The sequence below is a fragment of the Metopolophium dirhodum genome, chromosome 6, assembly GCF_019925205.1.
Source record: "Metopolophium dirhodum isolate CAU chromosome 6, ASM1992520v1, whole genome shotgun sequence".
Lineage (NCBI taxonomy): Eukaryota > Metazoa > Arthropoda > Insecta > Hemiptera > Aphididae > Metopolophium > Metopolophium dirhodum.
The window spans coordinates 18,755,994-18,768,614 of NC_083565.1; the positions used below are offsets into that span (position 1 = coordinate 18,755,994).

The window sequence follows — 12,621 nt, forward strand, 5'->3', positions numbered from 1 at the left end:
TATTATTAGCACGTCATATAGAATTCATAAATGTGGTGTGGAGAGAATGCCTTCTAAACGTTTACTTTGAATTGAATACCATGCATTTCTATTTCTAACGATCTTAAAATATTACGAAAATATGAATTTCGAATTTGATTTTTTCTTTTACAGCTGTAAATTATAAATAATAAACAATATAATGATTTATACATTTCACGAATATAAATTCTTATTCAGGCCATCTCGCCTTTTTGTCTTCATTATTACCATTTGTATGGTTGTTATTTTGAAATGCAATATTAAAAAAATGTTATCACAAAATTCTATTAAAAATTTAAAAACAAATTAAATTTATTAAAAAAATACAATTAAAACAAGTTTCAAATACCAATTTCACTTTCATCACATTTGATTTCAATATTTAGGTTTTTTAACACTTTTTTATAACCTTTTTAGCTGTAACCATTGCAGATAGTTTATCCTAATTCCCTATTCCTAAAATTTACCATTTCTTGTTTTTAAAAGTCTGAACTGCAATAAACATTCGGAACTTGATCAAATTATTTTGTATACCCTTGCATATAGCAAGATCGATCGGTAAAATCTCGGAATTCATATAACCAAAGACTTACCAGCATTCGTAATTATAACCATAATATATGATACACAATATAAGTATTTTTATTTGAAGGGAGTTCATGTACATTACCTTAGAACAACGGCTACTACGTCCAGATAAATATCTGTTGTACGACACCAGACGGATTTCGTCCCCCAAAATACCGCTGCCGTATATGAAAAACAAAATCATACTTGAGAGCGCGGTGGCCTGCGATGAACCGAAAGCTAACGAGCATATAAGAAAGTGACGTAAATATGGTTGACAATTTGGGGGGGGGGGGGCTAGAATATCGATGTAGGTATTAACACAATTAATTGCACTGACGGGAATAAGTTGGGACATTTTTCGGGGGGCTTCAAGTGGTTTTTGGAGAGGGAAGGGCTAAGCCCTCCTAGTCAACCCTTATGCAGATGATGGGTTGCATGTTCGGGTGCGATGAAAATGATTATGACGACAATGATGATAACGACAACGATAACACAACACATTATTATTGGGCATTATACATTAATTATACTAAAACAACATAGACGCGCGAACGTACAACGTAATAACTTATACAGCAAAAGACGTTCACCGACGTCAGTCGCTTGCAAAAATCCAAGTGAATTACCGATCACGACGACGTGTATAGTATTCGGGAGGGTTGTAGTGGTTTGGGAGGACTCGTTGCCCCCTATCCCAAAATCTGTCTCAAATGTATCTGACCTCTGATTGCCGAATTCAACGTTATTGTTTCGTCCTGTATTTTGTTGATATTACGTGGGGCTAAAGTCCCTTCCCCCTCCACCACAGATAATTTAGGCTAATCGAGTCTATGTGAAAACGTCAACAAAACTGCGAAATTGTTGCGATGCGCTAGCTAATCCGATTGATTACAATGGTCTGCGCAAGAGCTTATCGCTGTTGTCACAACGGTTCAGATGGAAGCATAAACAACTGCAAAGACGCGGTTGATTTAAATAATATATGTGTGCACGCATAACATTATATAATATATAACATTATGTTGACGGTAGTAGAAACCTGAAACGACCTACCCAACCGTGACACGGCGCAAACGTTTGAAAACGGTGGATATACCCCCATTATACCCCTCCCCACCACAATCGTGTCGATGTATGGTGTTAGGAAGGTATCGTAAATACCACCAAGACACTTCACCGGTAAAAAGGGGGGAAGTAGGTAACCGCTTTGCTGAACAGTGTCGAGTATACCTTGTCGTTGAGTAAGGATTGCATACGAAAAACAATGCATATTAAATCCTATGTATACTAAATATCTTTAATAACTACGTATGAATAACATTGTTTTAAATTTTCAAGCTTTTTTACCGAGCGAATAATTTATATAAATAGTAATAATCTATAGAAAAAAATCGAAAATTTCAAATGTCTGTACCTACATGGCTACATACCTAGCTCAGAAAGAGTCAAAATCATTTCACTACAACACCATGTTTATACAATTATGCTATAAACATTTCGTAAAAAATTTAAATTTTCAAGTACTTATATCTAGGATTATTGGTTTTTGAATAACTACCAAATAAGAAAATTGATTTTGTTGAAAACTGGTTATTATTATTATAATAATTCAATTGAACAGTTTGGTGAATAAAAATGTACATCTGAAAATCGGACAAACGCCGAGAAAATTATTATTGTTATTATTATTATTATTCTCGGTCCCGGTGCGGTGGCCGAACATCCAACCCGCCAGAGATACCGTCTATACATAATATCTGTCAGAGAAATCTGTAGCCATCCAAATACAATGTTTTCAGTGTGTGCAAAACGTAATACGCGCGGTCTATTATAACAACCCCTACCTATATTATATTATGTTACCGACCAATTGAAATACTATATTTATCTACATTGTATAATATTATACGCATAACCATTATATACGCAGCGGTCGGCACAATAACGTTATTATTGTTGTTGTTATTATTATTATCATTATTACCATTATCATTATTGTTATTATTAATACGCGCTATCATTGTAATAATAATATATAGACGGTACGGAAATATGCTGAAGACACGCGGCACCGGTATAATCGAATTAATTACGCCGTTCGTCGGCGAAGAGCACCGTGGAAAACACAGGGTGAACGAGCGTGTGAGTGCGAAGGGTTGCATTCGGCGACCGCGACCGCGACGTCGTGAATATTTCAACGCGGTCGTCCGCCAGCTTTTTATGGCGCGATTCGCGCACACGACAGGAGCTCGGCCCTAACATCCCCACCCCCCGCCCGCCGTCCGATTCGCAACCCCCTTTGCCAAAACACCCACATACGCACCCCTCCCCCCACGCCAGACGAGCACACGGCGAAAACGTGTAAATTATTCACTCGCTCGCAATCCCCGAGTAAGCTTTGGCGTAAATCGTTTTGCCCGTACAATGGCAATGGCAATAAAAATAACATTATTATCGGGCCGAAAATCGCGAGCCGACGCCGCCACCGCCACCTGTCCGTCACCGGCGATTGGGCGACCACGGCGATCGAAAATCACGCGAATTCTCGCTCCGACGTCGATTTAAATATATATTTAGGTGGCCTCAGCACGCATTCCTTATCTCGACGATATTATTATAATTATTATTATTGTTGTTGTTGTTGTTGTCGTCGTCCGTCCGATTAATTTCGCCGACCCCCGCGACCGTAGGTAGGTCGGTGTACAGATAATATATTATTGTTTTATGGTTGTTACGTATATATTATGTTAAGTACCTGCCACGCATATTATAATTGCGAGTGTGCCCGCGGACGGATCACGTGAAATTAGTCGAAATCGTGCCCGCCGTTCGTGATAACGATGATGATCGTAATACGCGCATATTAATTAATTATTCGACACGACTTTTACTTTTTAGGTTCTGAGCTTTTTTTTCCGTTTTACGCCTTCTCGAACAGAAAAAATACTTCAAACGTTGAGTGTGGTTTCTGGCAATACCGGTAGGTAGCAAATCGGATCTGGTCGATACCTAGACACATTGAAGAGTCAAAAGTAGAAAACGGTGGAAATGACGAAATGAGAATATTCACGAAATAACATGAGTTTTCGACAAAATCGATTGTTTTTTGTTGTGATTATAAAATTGATAACCGTAGAGTATTGATATTTTTCACTGTGAGAATATTAGGTAAGCCGTGACGCAGAAGACGTTATGATCAAAATTTTATTGAAACTTATATAAAGAATGATAAAACAGATTATTTAGATTCTTTTCATATTGTTTTAAAAGCTGTTGGATTAAATTTCAACTTATTCTGAACTATAAAATTATTTGTCCAATATTCCATTACATACAGCTAAATACATTATTCAACTTAAGAAACCAGACGTGAGATTCAATTCACATAGTGTTTGGGTAAGTATAGATATATCATAAGAGTTTCAGATATATCAAATGAAACTTGTGGTGTCAAAGCGCTTATAGCTGAATGTTTTGTGAAATTTTTAGATTAGTAAAAAATAAAAACGGTTAAAAGTACCGTGACGGCTCAATAATAGTTAAAATGACAATGGCAATGTATAAAATAATAATAATAATTTAAATATTAAAAAAATATTAATAAGCTTCTTATTTATTTTTCTAAATTAAAAAAGAATAATCGTAGGAACTTGAAATGCTTACCAATTAATATTTTAACTTACCGCATTTATTAGACGCCTATAATTACCAATTAACAAAATATTTTGGCTTCTCTTGAGCTATTAACTTAATTTCAAGTTTTTTTTCTTTCAATTCATATTAATACATTTTTTTTATGTTAAAAATTGTATGCAACTATACAAGATACAAATTTCCCATTAAATTCATTATTACCTACTTCAACTAAATAATATCTAAAATACATACACAATTTTATATTTCAACCACGTTTTACGATTTTAATCATAATACCGAAAATTTTTAAATGATATTATAGTAAAAAAAATACATCACATTTTCTGTTTCAATGCCCTGACACTTGAAAATGCAGTACAAGATTTCTATTAAATTTTTATAACAGAAATTTACAAAAAATATATAAATTTCCAAGGCACTATTTTGTATGTATAGTTAATACGAATAAACGACAATCATCGAATATATTTTAAATTATAATAATAATTTCCAATATTTTTAGTAAACTAAATTCTGTATCTGTACGCTGGAGTGTATTGTGTATAATGTTTTAACTCAACATCGTGATTTTAAAAGCTAGCTACATTAAAAATGTAAATTCACTTCCAGTGAACTAGTGAAAAAACTTTCTATTAAACCGTTTAAAATTTCGGAAAAATCGTTCTAGAAAACTAATTTTATTCAAAGAAATTATACTTGTGAATAATATATTATTGTAATAGTACTTGGTGTATTAGTGGTAAATTGGGACGTAATTAATCTCAATTTAATGAAATTTTCCTCGAAATTCTTTGAAAATTATTGCTAGCGTCTTTGCTGGTAGATCAGAAAACTCGAAAATTGGCGTTCTTGTTTTATTAATAGCCGTATAATTTATATTTTATTATTACTACTCTGTAACATTAAAATTAAAATGTAATTTCCGTTATTATATTTTTATTTTTATACACTTGAATGAATAAAATTATGCTGAGTTTGAGTCTAAAACAGAAATAAAAGTTACAAATAAATTCCATGTTTTCGTGACAATAATACGGAAAACGTTTTTTTTTATTTATTTGTGGTCTTCGATCAGTAGTTAGTTGTTTGTTAAATCAGTCGGCTACGCTTTAAAGAGTGCAAATGTCAGTTGTGCATTTCATTATCTCCAATGACTGGACTTACAGGTGCCTCTCTCCACTACTTTTTGTTTATACTTATTCCTATCACCGTCGGGGAAAAACAACGCATTACTCCTATACACGACGCATAATAACTATGTTCTTGCTGAACAATGGTTGGTATTTTTTTAATTACTATGTACCATTGTAATGTGAAATCAAAAAACAAAAACAAAAAATAGTAGGTACGATTCTTACGTATTACCCCAAAATAACACAACAAAAAAAAAAACAAAAGAAAACCTGGATGCCATGAAAAAGGGAGTGGTCCGGGTGTATGAATATGAGGATACGCATATAAAAGTAGAACAAAAACTAATGGACCAATATACCACGAACATGTTTGGTACATAATAGCATTATAAAGCAGCCCTAATGCAATGTATACCTATAGGTACGACGTCGTTTGGAAGGATTCAATTTATTTTGTGTATGAATAAACAAGACGTGATTTTAACGTTTAAAAATAATGGTTTGAAAATTTGAATGTTATAATATTTTATATTATATTGGATACGAATAGTTGGTGATGACAATATAAGAACAGATTTTAAATATGAGTATAACTATATATTTTATAGGCATCAACTTAGATGGTTAATATCAATTCAATATCGTTAAAAAATATTGAATCTTACAACTATCCGTACAATGTATGCATTTGCATACATGTAAAAGAACCTTTAGATTCTGAGCGGAATGATAAAAGTATAATTGGATTTACATTGTGTTTTTTTTTTCTATTTATTAATATGTTTTATAATACAATTGGTAATATTATGAATAACGTTAATCCAACAAGTAATTTCTCGTTTATATTGGAAGAAAATATAGCAAACGAGATTATACACGCATGAATAAACATGGTTATTATTATAAAAATACTATAATAATATATTACTATCAAAATACATCCCTTTAGTGGCATAAAAATAAAATGATCATGTAAAGGATAATATTTTTTTCCTATATCCTAAAAATAATATTTTATACAATAGTACGTCAGTATAATATATATCATTTAAAAATTATAATAGCCCTATAGAAACAATATAATTAAATAATTTGGATTTATAGGGGCTTATAGAGGTTTCTCTTTCTAAATAATATACGACGAAAAGTTATTGACCATAACAACTGTAGCCGGTATTAATGTTTGCATGTAAATAACTATGTCAGTGAAACCTAGAACCTGGTCAAACTGTCCAAGAACTGTGTACTTTGCAATAGTATAATTGAATTAAAGAAACAAACATCTCTTCTGTTAAAGGCGGTTTTCTATTTTCTTATTGCAGCGGACCCAAATGTTTGAGTTTATGGTTCATATAACTCATAAGTTTAATTTATATTTTTAAATTATTTTACTTCACAATATACATTATATAGGTTTCAAAATAAAATTCATATAAACTAAACGATTTAACGATATAAACTTAGTAGTTGTTTGTAAAGTCTTAGATATCCAATTAAATATAATCCAACATTTATTTTATATTTTATATATTTAAGAATAATCGTATTAAGATAATAAGGCTCATTTTATGCTAATATATAAATTATATTTATTACCCACTTTTGTCACTGTTCGTAAAATCGTAATACCCAAATCGACATACCCATTGTACGGGGGAAAAATATTCAGTCGCAATTTACATAGAATGTGTAACGACGCTCAATCAACTAATTTATAGTCATATAATATTACTTTATGCTTGTAGTGCATAATTATTATAACACACTGCCGGCAAAATGTCCACATCCATGATATGTAAATTTAGTGTCTTTGAAAAGTTTATATTTACCGACCTATAGGCAATAAGGTTTGTACATTTGCATACGTTTAACTATTACATTTTAGCGAACTATTACTAATTTTCATCCTCAAAATTAATTCACATTTATGCAGAAATATTTTATGCAGCATCCATAAAAATATCATATCTCCGGGATGTAAAAACATTAATATATCTCACGATTATTTGTCAGTAGCATACTAAATTTATGATCAGTATCCCAAACAAAAACGTGGCTATTAAAAATAAAATGTAATGACGCCGCCGCCGCCGCCGTTTGCAGTAAAATGTCGGGTTCAAGTTTTTACTGAACAAGGTGAATGTTGTTGTAGGTGTTGACGGTAGACATAAATGTCACCCGAACAATATTTTAATTAATATTTAATTAAATCGAATAATACGAAGTAAACGTGATAATAAGTATTCCGACGTGTTTCGTGTTAACATAATCAGACGCGACGTATAACGCAACGTAAATCCCTTGTTCCAAAACGAACGATAGTTTTGACAATAGAACTAGCAGGCGTCGGTGGGTCTGAGTCGGTTAGAATATATACTTGACAAAACGAAACAAAAAAAAACGAACAAACAAACAAACAAAAACAAATTTGGTCTGGCAAACACACGATGAACACAGTCAAGGTCAGATTTCTGCCAAGGTCGCGTCGATGGGGAGGTTAGAGAGAGAGAGGTTCTCGGAGGAGCTGATTTTTATCAAGGATCCTACGTCGAGGCGGGGTACTTTCCGTGCCGGGTTGTACGACAACCGGCGTTGTATATACAACAATATGTACCGTAGTCATAGCAACGGCTGCGGACAAAACACTTTTGCCCCGGGCCGTCCACGAGAAAGAGAGAGAGAAAGAGAGAAAGAGAGAGAGAGAGAAAGAGAAATAGAGAGATAAACTATAACGAAGACTCAGTGTAATCACACGGAGTTGCGTTTCATTTCGTCTGTATACTATAGTAGAAGTGGAGAGGGAAACGGTACTTGACGAAAGGTATATGCTGCGTAAATAACCTGTGACTATAGTGACGATCCACACTGAAAACCTATAAGCGAACTGTAGTTGTGTTGTTTTTTTTTTCAAGCCACAAGTGTGTGAAATAATTAACTTCTTGGGAAAAATTGAAAAGTTATTGAAATTCTATTACGGAAAGTATAATAATGTAAAGTATAAGCGACAAAACAAAAATCACGAGACCTATAGATTTCATTAAAAAAAAAATAAAATTATATTTAAGTTTATACATTCTTTATGGTTTTAAACGTAGTCCTATATTTATCCGTTAGGGTACCGCGGACATTGGGTATCGTGGCATCGATCGTCACTTGGACGATCATATTCATACATATAGTTAAAAGGAGGTAGAGGTCAGTCGGATCACAAACTTATTTCGTACGTTTGATCGCCGCAGTGAAAAACGTATGTTGGACGACACTATGCATATCCTATCTACATAGATTATATGCTTATGCCTAAGGCAATAAAGTTTATAGCATTAAAAACTCACTAACTTGATTGCTGAATTATTGCATTGCAGTATATAAGAAATAGCAATAAGATAATTTTGAAAATTACATTGAAGAAATTTAAATATTATAATAAATTAAAAATTGAAAATCCATGTAATATCATAATTTTTGTAAATAGTTGGAATTGATTTTCCCGTGTACTTCTCCAAAGTCGATGTGAAACATATTTCAATTATTTGAATATATCATGTACTTAATGGAATATTTCTTGATATTAACGCTTTACATTGGTAAATTAATGAACAATTTTACTTTTGTACAATTTTTACTAATTGATTGTTGAACTTTTGTATTTATGTTATTGCGGTTTATTTCCTACATTCACTTCTCTAAGAATGTTTATCGGTTTTGGATGTTGCATCACAATAATATATTGTCTATCTGCACATACTTGCACGTCCCACATCTTACAAAAAAAAAAAAACAATTCCATCGGCAGAAATCAAAATTATATCCAAATTCACACACGTAATTTTTTAAAACAACTGAATTAAATGGCATGCTATTTGGCATTTTAGCGGACAAAACTGACACAACAAACGGAAAAGTAAAACGAACCACTGAATTACATCGAATACAAGTTACAACGATATCAATACATAACTATTTTAAACACAATAGGTTGATAGTATCATAAAAGGTTGTTTACTAAGGGACAAGTTTTGATCTTAACGACAAAAATGCGATATTCACGACATGGAAGTATTAAATATTTATAAATGTTTTAACTAGTATATTATACACTAGTCTACATTGCTAAGTTTACTTAATTTTCGTTTTATAATATAAAAACTAAATATCCTTAAAATTATACAAAACTTATGAAAAACCGTTAAAAATTTCAGTAAAATAAAAATTGACGAAATTGCATTTTAATGCAATAAAAAAAAATTGTATTTAAATGAATAGTTAAACAGAACAAATTTTTAATTCACTTAGAAATGAATATAATCATCTACAAAAATATGCAAATTCAATAACATTACTGCTCTGCTTATGACTTAATAAATCTTATTTTTGTATTAGATATGAGTTAAAATAATATATTAACACCAAAATAAATTAATAATATTACCAATAGGATGTCAAGTATCTTTATGTATAAATTGGTTTATATTATGATATAGAATTAATAAGTTTTAAAACTCGAGATATGACTAACTTAATACACACTTTCACATATTTACAAACTTTATTTATAATTCATTAGTTTGCAAAAAAATTTAATTTGTGTTAATAATTTAATAAATCATACGAATCTCTTAAATTTGGTCTAAATTATCAGATTTCTTGTCGACTTATACTCAAGATTTATTTTTATTTTACGTTAATTTTGTAATTCTATTTCGCATTTCTTATCATTAATATTTTAATGAATGTCAACACTATAAATCAATTCTTTATCTTAAAGATAACTTTTAGTGTCATATGATACTAAAATCATAGTTATGTAAAATATAATAATGATTTTGTTAAAACTTTATTGAAACTACCTACTATATAAATATATATATAGTATCTTTCTTAAACGATTAAAGGTAACCAAATAAACAATGTATAAAGTTCAACCAAAAATAATAAATAATATGTGGGATACTGAAAGTTTTTGAATTTAAAAACTAAGAAATAGAAATAATGCCCAAATAATGCAAAACGAATACAATACATATATGTGAAGTTTCCAATCTATAGAAATATTGCATAAAGCTGTTTGATCTTTTTTACTATTCCAAAATATGTATTTCAAAAGAAATATAAAATACAAATCATTAGCATTATAAAAGCAATTGCACCTTCGAGCTCTTCAGAATCCAAAACTGGCTATAAAAGCTATTTCTCAAACTTGCAATATATTATTGTACATAGTTACACGTTTTATGTGATATATCCATTTAAAATAAATAATTATCAATTAATTTAAATTTAATTTGATTAATCCAAAAATTGTGTTTGAAGAGAGGTTATATTCGCAGATAGATCAGTTTAAACACTTTAAACAATATTCATTAGATATGATTTTACAGTAGATGATTTATTTTCATGTAATATAATATAATAGGCTGCTAAAGTAATATCGTGGATCAAATAATACTTAATAGTATATTATTATTTATGTGGACTTCAAAAATTACAAAAATGTAAAACATTAGATAGTTATAAAACATATAGGCACCTGGCACATATAGGTACGTACACAAAAACCATAACTGTGTAAAATACAATACGTCCTCCATGTGGTCCCGGATGTAAGCCACTCCTATAATAGTCCTATATCATAAGACTGTTTCTTGGAAAATTGCCAATAACATAGTTTGGTTACGCGGTTCAAAGTATAAAATTACAATATCTCCACACACACGTGCTGTTCTCACGTGACTACATTTGGTCCGACGGTATAAAACAACGTTCCAATAACGCTTTATAATAATACAGAGTATTATAGTATAATTATATTAACAAACATATATTATGTTTATATATGTGTGTGTGTGTGTGTGTGTGTGTGTGGGCTCAATGTATTGTTTATAAATGAATTGCAAATTAATTCAAGGCGAACCTATAAATATACAGGTACCTAATCGAGAAATCCTTTGAATGAAAGTTTGAAATTTAGAAACTTTAGTCGGTAGTTTAATGGAACTGGCGTGGGTAATATTATTTTAAACATGTATGTAAAAGCACTTCCGGGCCATTTAGTGAACGCACAATGATGTACATTGATAAATGGCTGTGGACTTGTACACTCGATAAAATGATAATGAAAAATAAAATAAAGTGTTCACTTAATAAACATTAAATGACCCTTAACGTTGGCAATGTATAATAGTAATAACGGTATGATTTATTTACCATGTCATTTAGTTTTACTTTATTACATCCAAACCACAATATTTACATCGATCTTCAAGAATTAATCCAAACAACTGTGGATATTATGAACATTTTGCAGTTTCATAAAACTTTGGTGTACGCCATAATAATTTAATATTCGCTATATAGTATATAGGTATGATCTCGAAATTGAGTTTTTAAAACATTTACTAATCTAGAATATTTAAAATGAACTCGATGATAGTACCTATCGTTGAATAGTAAATACATACAATTTTCAACAAATTTAATAGAATCAAAATAATAATCCAATGCAATAAATAAATTCAAAACTTTTTTAATATACCATCATCGTATATTATAAAACCATAATAATATTATTATTATTTTTTGTTTTCAGAAATGGAAGAATTTTCATGTTATGGATAACAATGATCAGCGATTCAATCAGTTAGTGTCGACCTAGTGTCGACCTAGTCACCGCGGGCAACTGCAAATGAATTCTTCGTAGTATGGCTAGTAAAATAATTATGTTTTAATAATAATAGAGATTACTGCGCACAAATACACAATTATTCCTGAAATAATTAGTCAAAGACCAATTACAAATGAATCTGTTAAATATTATTTTCATCCGTAGTAGGTACTAATATCACAACTTTACGATAACAAAAACAAATTCAAAGGTCTTTAGGTCCTTACTGTAGCTGATATTATACAAATTACAAACGGACAAATACAATTCTACATTTCTACGACTAATATACCTAAGCAAATTTCGTACACTGCTTAATATTTTCATTATTCAATAACCAATATTTTGATGTCCATTTTATTGTTTCATTTTTATAAATATTTATAATTTACATTAACCTTCTACAACGTCAAACGTAGTGCTATAGCCTTATAGGTTAGGCAATAAATACGTCATTTTTTTTTCCTAAACAGTAGCTGAAGTGTAAACTATTTACAAGTGTTTGTTTTTAGGGAGGTAACTTCAGTTGATAATAAAACAAAACTCATAAAGCAAAAAATATAGACTTTTTTTAGA

The 12,621-nt window shown here is 30.8% G+C and overlaps 1 protein-coding gene across 7 annotated transcripts in view; it reads left to right on the plus strand.

Annotated features, from left to right (window-relative positions):
• LOC132946784 (muscarinic acetylcholine receptor M3) overlaps positions 1–12,621 on the plus strand; it is a 91,603-nt gene that overhangs the window by 50,046 nt on the left and 28,936 nt on the right. For 5 of the 7 annotated variants that reach the window (XM_061016861.1, XM_061016862.1, XM_061016857.1 and 2 more), the window contains one exon: positions 11,971–12,089. The gene's annotated coding sequence lies outside the window, so the exon portion shown is untranslated. The remainder of the gene's footprint in view (positions 1–11,970; positions 12,090–12,621) is intronic. The other 2 variants (XM_061016858.1, XM_061016860.1) reach the window with 1 other exon arrangement.